An 11,557-nucleotide genomic window follows, 5' to 3' on the forward strand; every position below is an offset into this window, starting at 1 on the left:
TAGTCAGATTCATTTCCACTCCTCAGAGTTTATGTTAATGAGTTTATGTTATGTGATTTTGGAAAGGACAAGGGGAGCTTGGTTGCACAGAGGAAACAACCCTGTGATTAGACTTGCATTCCTACCTCCAGGAAAGACAGTAACTGGAGGTTGAGTTCAGTCACCTTAGTCAATGATTGAATCAATCTGCCTAATAAAACTTCCATGATAATCAATCCCTATAGTACAATTAGACAGTTTCCAGGTTGGTTAACAAGATTTCATACATGTGCAAAGGGGAGGGGGACCACAACTCCATGGGAACAGAAGATCCTGAGTTCAGGGACCTAACTCTACATATCTCTTTATGTGGCTGTTGATTTATATCCATACCTTTTATCATATCTTTTATAATAAACCTATAATCTAGTGAGTAAACTTGGGGTTTCCTGAGTTCTATGAGCAACTCTAACAAATTAATTGAATCCAAGGAGGGCTCATGGGAATTTCTGATCTGTAGCCAGTTGGTCAGAAGCACAGGAGACAACTTAGACTTTCACTTGGCATCTGAAGGGGAGGAGTCTTTAGGACTGAGCCCTTAACTGGTTGTGGGGAGTGGGGGAGGTCTGATAAGGAGACCTCCTTAGGAGGAGATAAGGAGTTTTACCTTACTCCTTTTTGATCAAGATCTTTCTCCAGGTGGATAGCATCAGAACTGAGTTGAATTGTAGGACATTAGTTGGTGTGGAGGATTGCTTGATAGTTTGGGAACCACCACCTCCAACACACACACACACACACACACACATACCCATACACACACACATTTAGTATTCAGAAGTACCAGAAGTGAACTAGAAAATTGAGAGTAAAGGAAACCATACAGTAGTGTGTTTTTCCATAGCAACCACCATCTACACACAAAGGAGGGATTCTTCAGGAGAAACTGGGGCTGTTACACTTTTATTTCAGACTTGCAGCCCCCAAGACAGGGAGACAATGAATGTCCGTTGTTTGAGCTGCACTGTGTGTAGTATTTGTTACCCAGCTTGAGGTGGCTAGCAAATTATAATTAAAATTAGCATTAGTATTAGTTATTTCTCTCCATCCTATCCAGTGGTGGGGCTTTGACTTTGGGAACAAAAGGTATTTTCTTTACTCTTGCTATAGTGGATAAAGCTCAAAAGCATGAGACTCTGGAGTTGTTGGTCAAAGCATTTATTGTCATGTGGAAAAAATCAGAATGGATCAGTAGGCACTGAAATACCAGAGATGGGAGACGACGGACAGAGAAGGCTGGTACTAGGAACTATGCTCTTCTTGTTTCCAGGGGCCTATTTGGTGAAAGCCCTAATAGTCTTTAACAAACATGCCATACTTTTAAACCAGTTTAAATTGGGGTTTATTATTTGCAACCAAGAGTCCTAAGAAATATAACACTGTCCTTATTGTGACATATGGTAATATATGGTGACTGGACTGATTTCCTCTAATGATTCACAACTACAAAAGATAAAGGACTTAAAATGCATTCTAACTTTAGTACAGTGAGCTCTGGTGGCCAGTGCCTAGAGGACCCCCCAAAAGAAAGGGTAGTGGTGGTGCCAGTATTCCACTCTGCATTTGGAGAAATATAATAAAAAAACAAAATTAAAGTAAAAAAAGAAAAACAATTTTATTATTCAGTAAGCACAAAACAAGAACATGATGTGCATCACAGGCAACCTGCAAAGAGATTGCAAAGACAGAAATAAATCTCACTCTTTCACAGGGCTGAGTGGATGCAACCCATCCAACAGTTGCAGGAAGAAATCTTCTCAGAGCTTTTCTTATATAACCAAAAGTAAAATCTTCTGAGAAATTAGGACTATCTTCTCTGGGAGAGTTTTATGGCCATGAAGAAAATGGATAGTTAGCATCAAGGTAAGTATAAAACAATTACTAAACACTTTTCTACCACATATTACCTACTCACCATCTCACCACTTAACACCTTTTGGTAAAATGGTATCTAAACTTCTGAGACTGGAGTTCCCATTGTGGCTCAGCGGTAATGAACCCGACTAGTATCCATGAGGATGAGGGTTGAAGATCAATCATTGAGCTGTGGTGTAGGTCACATATGTGGTTTGGATCTGATGTTGCTGTGGCTGTGGGGCAGGCTGGAGGTGGCAGCTCTGATTCATCCCCTAGCCTGGGAACTTCCGTATGCCTTGGGTGCAGCCCTAAAAAGCAAAAAAAAAAAAAGTTCCCATTGTGGCGCAGTGGTTAACGAATCCGACTAGGAACCATGAGGTTACGGGTTTGGTCCCTGCCCTTGCTCAGTGGGTTAAGAATCTGGCATTGCCGTGAGCTGTGGTGCAGGTTGCAGACGCGGCTTGGATCACGCGTTGCTGTGGCTCTGGTGTAGGCCGGTGGCTACGGCTCCGATTATAGCCCTAGCCTGGGAACCTCCATATGCCGCAGGAGCGGCCCAAGAAATAGCAAAAAAAAAAGACAAAAAAAAAAAAAATAACCTTCTGAGACTAACCATTTCTTGGATTTTTACTTCTTTTCTGTGAGTCCCCCAAACATGTCAAAAATACTAACACCAATAAAATGTGTATGCCTTTTTTTCCTGTTCATCTGACTGGTCCTGTTAATTTGCAGGCCACATACACAGAATCTAAGAGGATAGAGGAAAAACTTTTTCCTCCCCTAAAATTACATTTCAGAGATGGCTTCCTGGTCCCTGGGAAAATACTCCTAAGATGTGAGACTGGCAAGTTTAGCCACTGAAAAGATTTACATACATTTCAAAAGGATAGAGGAAGAATTTATGAAAGAAAAGGGAGAAGGAAGGAAGTGTTCCCTTAATGTCAAAAGGGTTAATAAGCCTCTTATTTTTAATTTGTATTTTCCCTTATACATAGGTCTCTGCCTTTCAACCTCACACCAGTGTGATGTGGGATATTCAAGAAGTAGCTGTAAAAATGCTGCCTCAATCCCAGATATTCATTATTAATACCCTATTTGGATGTCCCAGGTTATTGGGCTGAGAAATATATCACCTTCATGGTAAACTGGAAACAATCTTATTAGCTTCAAAAGGGGAAACTATGAAGATGTTAAGAGAGGAAGAGAAGAGAGAGCTCCTCCTATATTTGCCATTTCTTAGTTGCCTTCAGCTCAAAACCATCAATGTACCAAAGTAGCATATTTTTGGGTAGCATGTCCTGATCCCTTTCAGCCTCTTGGGAATTTTTCTGCAGGGTGTCCTTCCTCAGGAGGCCAGTTCATGGCCTCTTCCAGCTGGAATATTGCCAATTTCCAGAATGGAGGTCAACAGCTTTCAAAGCCAGTTATTCCAGACAATGCCAGTAGGTCACTGGCTTAACAAATTTCTCAATTATTTAGAGCCATTGGGCCCTGAGCCACAGGGCTCTTTAGTGAAGGCTTGCAGCATCTGTTTGGGCCTCAGATACCTTAGGAAGTGGCAGCAGCCCAGTGGACCTCCCAGACCAAGCAGACTGAGAACATGGAGATTTGCCTGGACTTCCCATTGGATTTGTGGGCTCATTGCAACAGCAGAGGGGCTGTGCAGGGTCTCCTAGGAAAAAGACAGCATGATGATAGAAGAACCTTTAGTCAATGATGGTCCAGAGTTGTTTTTATTAGACATAGGAGATTTTCCTGTCTAAACAGGATCTGTTGCTACTCATTTCTGGAGACCCTTCTTCACAACCAAAATCCACTGTGCCTCTTGGTCCAGTTTGTACTCTTTCTACCTAGGAAGTGATGAACATGAGACAGGGCTCCTTATTCCAGTCTAGTTTTTATCTGTACTCCGTTTTAAGGACAGGGCAGGTATGCCATCAGAGAGAGTCCTTGGGTGGGGTCCATCAGATAGGCAGCTAGCATGTCCTCATAAGGAGGGGGAACTTGCAGGCAGTGACCCATTGGAAAAATTCTGTTTTGCATGAAATTCCAGTTCCCAGCTTCCTGGGCCCAGCTCCTGTGGAGAGGGCAGGGGAGTTGCCCATAAGGTTCTATAAGGGGAGATGCTGTTTAAAGTATAAACTTGTAACCAGTAGATAAAAAGTTCTAGAGGTCTAAAGCACAGCACAGCAATTATGGTCAAATTCTGTATTATAAAGTTGCTAAAGGACTACTTAAGTGTTCCTTCCACATATAAGAAAGAATAAAATGTGATAAAAGTGTTAAGGTAACGCTATGGTGGTAATCATGTTGCAATATATAAATATATCAAATTAAGTCATTGTACACCTTACACTTATGCATTGCTATATGTCAATAAAAATAAATTTAGGGAGTTCCCATTGTGGTGCATTAGAAACAAATTCGACTAGTATCCATGAGGATATGGGTTCGATCCCTGGCCTTGTTCAGTGGGTTGGGGATCCAGCATTGCCATGAGCTTTGGTGTAGTTCACAAACTCAGCTCTGATCCCATGTTGCTGTGGCTGTGGCATAGGCCAGCAGCGGCAGCTCCAATTCAACTCCTAACCTGGGAACTTCCATATGCTGCAGTGTGGCCCTGTAATGCAAAATAAATAAACAAACAAATAAATAAATATAAAAGAAGGTTCTTTGGAGTCTCTTTGGAGTAAAAAGGAAGCAACAGCTCTTTGCACTGGGCAGCATGTCACTCCAGAGGAGAAGAACCTCACATTTTGGCCGCAAACATGGTTAGTGGTGTAAATCATGCTGGTTTTCTGCAGCTTTAAGGCACAAGTGTTGTGAAGATGCCATGGGGGATAACCAGTCTGTGAGAACTCAAAAAGACAAGCTGGCTCAGTGACTACAGATGACAGTAAGGGGAATGTTGGTTTTTAAGTAACTTCACGGTGTTAGTCTGTTAGACATAAAACAAGGAAAAGAAGGAACACCTGAAAAAGCAGACATTGGCCTTTTGTTTAAACATGTACCCGTGTTGGCTTTATTCAAGTAAAGAGTACAGTAATTTCAAGTGATACTTACTTGTAAAAGTAGAAATAAGACATGTTTCAGAATTTACATTGCTGTTGTTCCTTAAATATTTATTTTTCAGAAAGGCAACTGAGAAAATGGTATATAATTTTAGAATTCTAAAAGGTTTACAGGAAATTTGAGTCTTCTTCAATTGGGGTTTCCTCAGCTCCTACTTGTATTTCTTATCTATACTTCAATAGGTACATATTCAATAATCTAATTATTATCTTTATCTAAATGATGGCATATTGTGCTACAACTTGCCTTTTGTGAAATCTAACAATTTATTAGGACATGTAAGAACTACCTGATTCTTAACATCTTAAGCAGGGCAGAAGTTTCCCATTTGTAAAGAAAATTTCCGTTTGTAAAGATGCCCCCCCCACCAGAAAGAGAGGGACTCATCAAGAGATGGGACTGAGATGAATCTGCATAAACAATAGTTTTCTATCACTAGTTCCCATACATTTCCTTATTTACCTTCCCACAATTCCCACCTCTACCCCAGAACTCCAGACCCCCTTTCCTTTATCTAGTCACTTTTCCACAATTTATTGTCCTTTGTTAAGATGGCATGATGGCCCCAGACTCTGGCCATCAATTTGTGTTTTCAGTGATTTTCTGGGAAGCTCACATACTCATAAAAAACATAAGATAAAATGTGTATGCTTTTTCTTCTATTACAATGATATCTGGTCTAGTTCTTCTTCCCCCAACTTTGGTGTATATGTGTAACCTTGACCTGCCTTGAGCAAGAATCCCGTTAGGTCAGTGCTGCCAATCACCTGATGGTTCCCTAAAATTCATATATTGAAATGTAATCCACAAGGTGCTGGTATGAAGAAGTGGGGCCTTTTGAAGGCAAATAGTTCAAGAGGGTGGAGACCTCATGAATGGGATTACTGACCTTATAAAAGATCCCAGAGAGCTCCCATTTGGGGACACAGTGAGAATGTACAGTCCATGAAACATGAGATAGGTTCTCATCAGACACTAAATCTGATGGCATCTTGATCTTGGACTTCCACGCTCCAGAATTGTGGGAAATAACTGTCTGTTGTTTATAAGCCATTCATCTATGACATCCTATTGTAGCCGACTGGATTGACTAAGAATAACAAGTTAAGCAACAAGAATCCCCCTGGTGGATGGAATTTTCACATACTGAGTTATGGAGGAGTCATTCTGGCTTATACATGATTTAACTTGAATTTTATGCTAATTTTATGTTTGTGGCTTATCAAACGTACATTGTACATCTGCTTCAATCATTAAAGAGTATATTGACCAGAAGTAAAGGAAGTCTAATTAAAAGATAAAGACAAAATGCCTCTCTTCCTGAGACAACAGTGCTAGTACTCCTTGAATGCTAAAATGCCCTTCCTAGGCACCAAGGACATACTGACTCACTGTGAAGGTGCTGATCTTTTTTTTTTTCCCAAGCCTTGAATGAAGTTACCTCTGACTTGTTTGATGTTCTTTGTTCTGACAAGATGTAAAACTCTGCTGAAAAATATGCTTCCCCAGAACACTTTCTCAGAGTTATTTGAAAGGCTGTCTCCCAGGATATAGCCCTCAGTTTGACTGAAATAAAACTCTTTTTTTTTTATTCCTGTTATAGATTGTTTCTTGATTATTTCTATCAATGTCCCCCCTTCTTGCTGATGTTTCTTCTTAGTAATTTTCCATTCACTGACACCCTCTCTCCACTCACAGGCCACAACTCCCAGCTGTCTTTGCTGTATTCAGAGTTGAGGTCAATTTTATACTGAAGTCTCTTTCCCCTCTTGCAATAGAACAGAAGGAAATCTGTCTTTACCGCCTTTAACTTGTGTCTAGCTCTGTCTTTGACAATGACCTCTGAAATGGATTTGAATACATCATTCAAAATACAACTATTTCATGCCAGTTCTCAGCCTGTTAATAGTAATGCTATTGGTTAGAAATGCCTGGGGGCACTCACCTGAGCCCTGTGAGCTTCGTATACATCATCCCTTTCCATGTCATGTTACAACCAAATCAACCCTTGTGGTTCTTACGATTTTGCAAGATGTTCTTCATCAATAGCCATTAGGAAACTTTAAAGAAAAAAAAAAGAATTTGTTATTTTAATTACAGTTCCTGGAGCATAGAAGTCATGCTAGGGGGCACACAGCAAGGTCTCTGGTGTAGGGGGCAATGAATGGCCTAGTGGCCTTGTTCTGCTTTTATTGGAGTCAAGGATAGGGGGTTAGGTTTTTATTATCTCACTTTTGTGTGTGTAAATGTACAATGTAAGAGTAAGAATTTAGTTGCAGAAAGAGAAAAAGGAAAGAAAAGAGAAAACAAACATAAAAACAAAAACCAAGCAGCCCAAATGGCCAGTTAACTAAACAACCAGGATCTCTAAAACAAAGAAGCCTCTTGGAGAGGGGTTTTGGGAATACTTAAGTCTTGGCTCTTTATCTAGTCATGTGGCTGGCAGTATTTATTTGAGATAGCCTTCAGAATGTCACTTTTAAGTGGATGCCTCAGCAATAAAACTTTAAGTCAGGCACTTGCACTACAAAAAGAAAAGGTAACTGTCAGGTTTTACACCACAATCCTACTTGCCATAGGATAATTTTGAACTGAAATCTACCGAGATAAAGTAGACACAGGATGAGCTTCCTGCCCTCTATATGCCTAAAAGCAGGGCATATAAATCCCACTAGTGTAGGTGTCCCCCCCAACAATCCGTGTATCAGAAAAGAGAAAATAACCCTGACCACCTAAGAGGGAGACAACAGAGATGAGCCGGCATAAGCAAAACTTGCCAAATAACCCCTACCTATCATTAATTTTCTCATATATTTACCTTCCCACAATTCACCACACCAAGAAGCCCAAGTTCCCTTTTTGTCATTGTTGTTGTTACTTCACAATTTATCACCCTTTGTAAAAGGTGACACAAGCCCCTCAGTGCCTTTCTCTGGGTTCTCCAGCTATTTTCTTTGAAGCCCCCATGCACATAAATTTTTTAAAAATTAACATCAGGAAAAATGTGTATGCTTTTCTTGTTATTCTGTCTTTTATCAGATTAGTTCATATTCCCCAGGTACATAATCTAAGAGGGTAAAGGAAAATATTTTTCCCCCTCTACACCTCAGAAGAATAAATGCTACAAACACATACAAATTACTATTCTAAAGTTTATTTATATTTCTTTTTATGCTTAGTTTTATAGATTTTGAAAGAAGATTGTTCAATTTAAATTTTTTGTTTCTGGCCCTCTAAGAGTGGCAAATATGGATGGAAACAAAAACTCAAAATAAAATGATTCAATTTTTACAGAAGTAACTAGGTAGAAAAAAGAGCTAGAAATTCAGTTGTGCACCCATGTCATCAGGCATGAGTTGAGGTGAGGATCTGAAGGCCACAGGCTCAGCACCAAGTACTCCTTAGCCTTACCACCTGGGTTTCCATCCAACTTCTTCTGGGGTACACAGCCTTCCTCTACTATCTACAGGCACCGCAGCCTGAGCTGATTCTGTGCAGCTGCCCCACCAGGTTGAGCTCCCCACCTCGCCAGGCAGGGTGGAGGGAACCACCCAGGACAGTTTGAGATGAGCAGAAGACCATTCCCCATCATGTGGTCTCAAAGTGTTCCTCTTGTAACTAAGCAGGACACTAGGAGGCCTTCCCAGAGTGGACCCCTACTTGTGTCTGCCACCTGCCTTTTTATCTATAGAAGAACTTTAGTAAAAGGATGAATTTAATCAGAAAAGTGAGAAAATACAGAGGAAAAGGAAAACAGTCGAGCAAGACAGAATAATAGTTTAGCCATTCGACTAAGTCAAGGACTTTTAGTTAGTTCTTCTTCAAAGACTATAGGAAATAGTCTAAACCATGTCCTTGGAGCTGTTTTACAGGTACTGAAACCTCCACCAGGTAGAAGAAGCCAACTGTATGTTGCCCACAAGCACATAGACCCCAGACTGGATGGGACCAGAAGGTTGATGACACTAACTCCCAGTTACCTCACCACCCACCAATCAGGAAAATGTCCATGAACTGATTACACCCTGCTCCTCAAACACTATAAGACTCCTCACTATCCCCTCCAAGGGGGGCACAGTCCTTGAGGCACTAGCCTGATGTGTTCCCCTCTTTGCCTGGCAATTAAAGCTACTTTTTCTGTTTCCTCCAACTCTGTCTCTGCATTTCCATTTAGCATCAGTGTACAGAGGCAGTTGATATTTTAACAACATTCTGGAAACTGCCACAGTGATAAGATGAGCTTTCCCAGGGTCAGACAAGCTCCCTGCAGCTTCAAATGGACAGACCATATATAAAAAGAGAACTCTGACCCACAGCTTGCAGCAGCCATGTCTCAATTTGCTCAGATTGCTGTAACGAAATATCATAGACAGTGTGGCTTATAAACAACAGAACTTTATTTCTCATAGTTCTAGAAAATGGACGTCTCAGATCAAGGCACCAACAGATCTGGTATCTGGTGAGGGCCTGCTTCCTGGTTTACAGATAGCCATCTTCTTGCTGTGTCCTCACCTGGTAGGAGGGGCAAAGGAGCTCTGTGGAGTCTCCTTGGTAAGGGCACCAATCCCATTCATGAAGGCTCCACCTCCAACCTAATCACCTCCTAAAGGCCCCACTTCCCAGGGGTTAGGTTTCAACATAACAGAATTTTTTTTTCTCATTTCTATGTTTGTTTTGTCTTTATTATTATTATTATTTTTTAGAGCCGCACCCACGTCATATGGAGGTTCCCAGGCTAGGGATCTAATCAGAACTGTAGCCACCGTCCTATGCCAGAGCCACAACAACAGCAACTTGGGATCTGAGCTGTGTCTGCGACCTACACCACAGCTCAAGGCAACGCCGGATCCTTAACCCACTGAGCAAGGCCAGGGATCAAAGCTGAAACCTCATGGTCCCTAGTCAGATTCGCTATCCACTGAGCCACGATGGGAACTCCCATGTTTTTTTTTTTTTAAGTTTTATTAAAGTATAGTTAATTTACAAGGCCGTGATAATTTCTGTTGTATAACAAAGTGACCCAGTCATCAATATACACATATCCACCTTCTCTCATTCTTTTCCCACATAGATTATCACAGAATACCGGGTAGAGTTCTGTGCTATACAGCAGGTCCCCATTGGCCAATCATTGCATATATGTCAGTATGCATATGTCAATCCTAAACCCCTATTCCATTCCTCTCACCCTCCCCCAACTGTCCCCTATGGTAACCATAAGTTTTCATAGTCTGTGAGTCCATTTCTATTCTGCAAATAAGTTCATTTGTATTCTTTTTTTTTTAGATTCCACAAATAGGTGGTATCACATGATGTTTGTCTTTCATTGCCTGACTAACTTCATTTAGTATGATAGTTTCTAGGTTGCTGCAAATGGCATTATTTCCTTCTTTTTATGGCTGAGTATAACCCATTATGGTAACCCATATGTACCACTTCTTTATCCATCCCTCTGTTGATGGACATTTAGGTTGCTTCCACGTCTTGGCTATTGTAAATAGTGCTGCAATGATCATTGGGGTGCATGTATCTTTTCCCATTAAGGTTTTCTCCAGATAGACACCCTCATCCTTTTCTATGGCTAAGTGGATACAACCTATTACTCTTCCCAACATCTGCTGCACACTGATGTTGGGAAAATATAGTGTACAACAAAATTTGCTTCCAACTCAGAAAACCTCTCCACAAAGAGAGAAGAGACAGAGAACAATTTTATTATTGAATGAGTGTTCAACTAGAATGTGATGCTGACCACAAGCAACAGTTAAAGGGATTGCAAAGATGGAAGGGAACCTCATCCTTTTCTATGGCTAAGTGGATACAACCTATTACTTTCATGTCTTCATGATAAAGTTGCTAATTTTCTCCTATGATTATGACTAGAGGTGATTTGAAGTCAGATGGCAAGTTAGGTCCATCTCCTCTCTGGACTCTGGAAAATGAGAGGAGAGGCTCCCAGGTCCTTGAATTGTTCCTGACAGTGAGATGGACCAGAGGCTTATTTAACCACTAAAAAGATTTAAACTTTTGAAAAGGACAGATAGAGAAATGTTTTTAAAATCCTGTGGTTCTATTTTCTAAATTGAAAGAAACCCTCAGCCCAGAATCACCTTACATGCAGAGGAGGCTCAGGAGCTTCAAGGGGGTTCGAATTAGCAACAAATATTCCCTTATTCAACAACCTTTCTGACCCCCACGCCCATTCACTGCCCAGGCACACACACATTCACATTCACTGCAACATGAACCACCATGCTCAATCCTAGAGACTTCACAAGAAATATACTTAAACCATGCACTCGCGGGGGCGGGGGATGGGGGTGCGGGAGGGAGGGGAGGAGGGGTTGCTGGAGACCTGGGGCCCTTTATTTTCCCCAAAGAGATGCCCGACCCCTGCCGCCTATTCTGTCCTCACGTCGCCTCCCAACATGGAGTCCATCCCCTGCCTCCCCACATGCCTTCGCCCCCTCCACGAATGACAAGGCTCCCATCCCCCATTCCCTTCCCCGCTTAGCTACCAAAACCCTCTGCTCTCCCCACTTTCCTCCACTCCCAACCCTCTAGCGAAGTTGGACCTCCGTGTGGCTCC

Source organism: Sus scrofa, chromosome 2 (genome assembly GCF_054392235.1).
Source record: "Sus scrofa isolate SSC_HxYL_T2T_F1_AM1 chromosome 2, Sscrofa_HxYL_maternal_Yorkshire_Landrace_v2.0, whole genome shotgun sequence".
NCBI lineage: Eukaryota > Metazoa > Chordata > Mammalia > Artiodactyla > Suidae > Sus > Sus scrofa.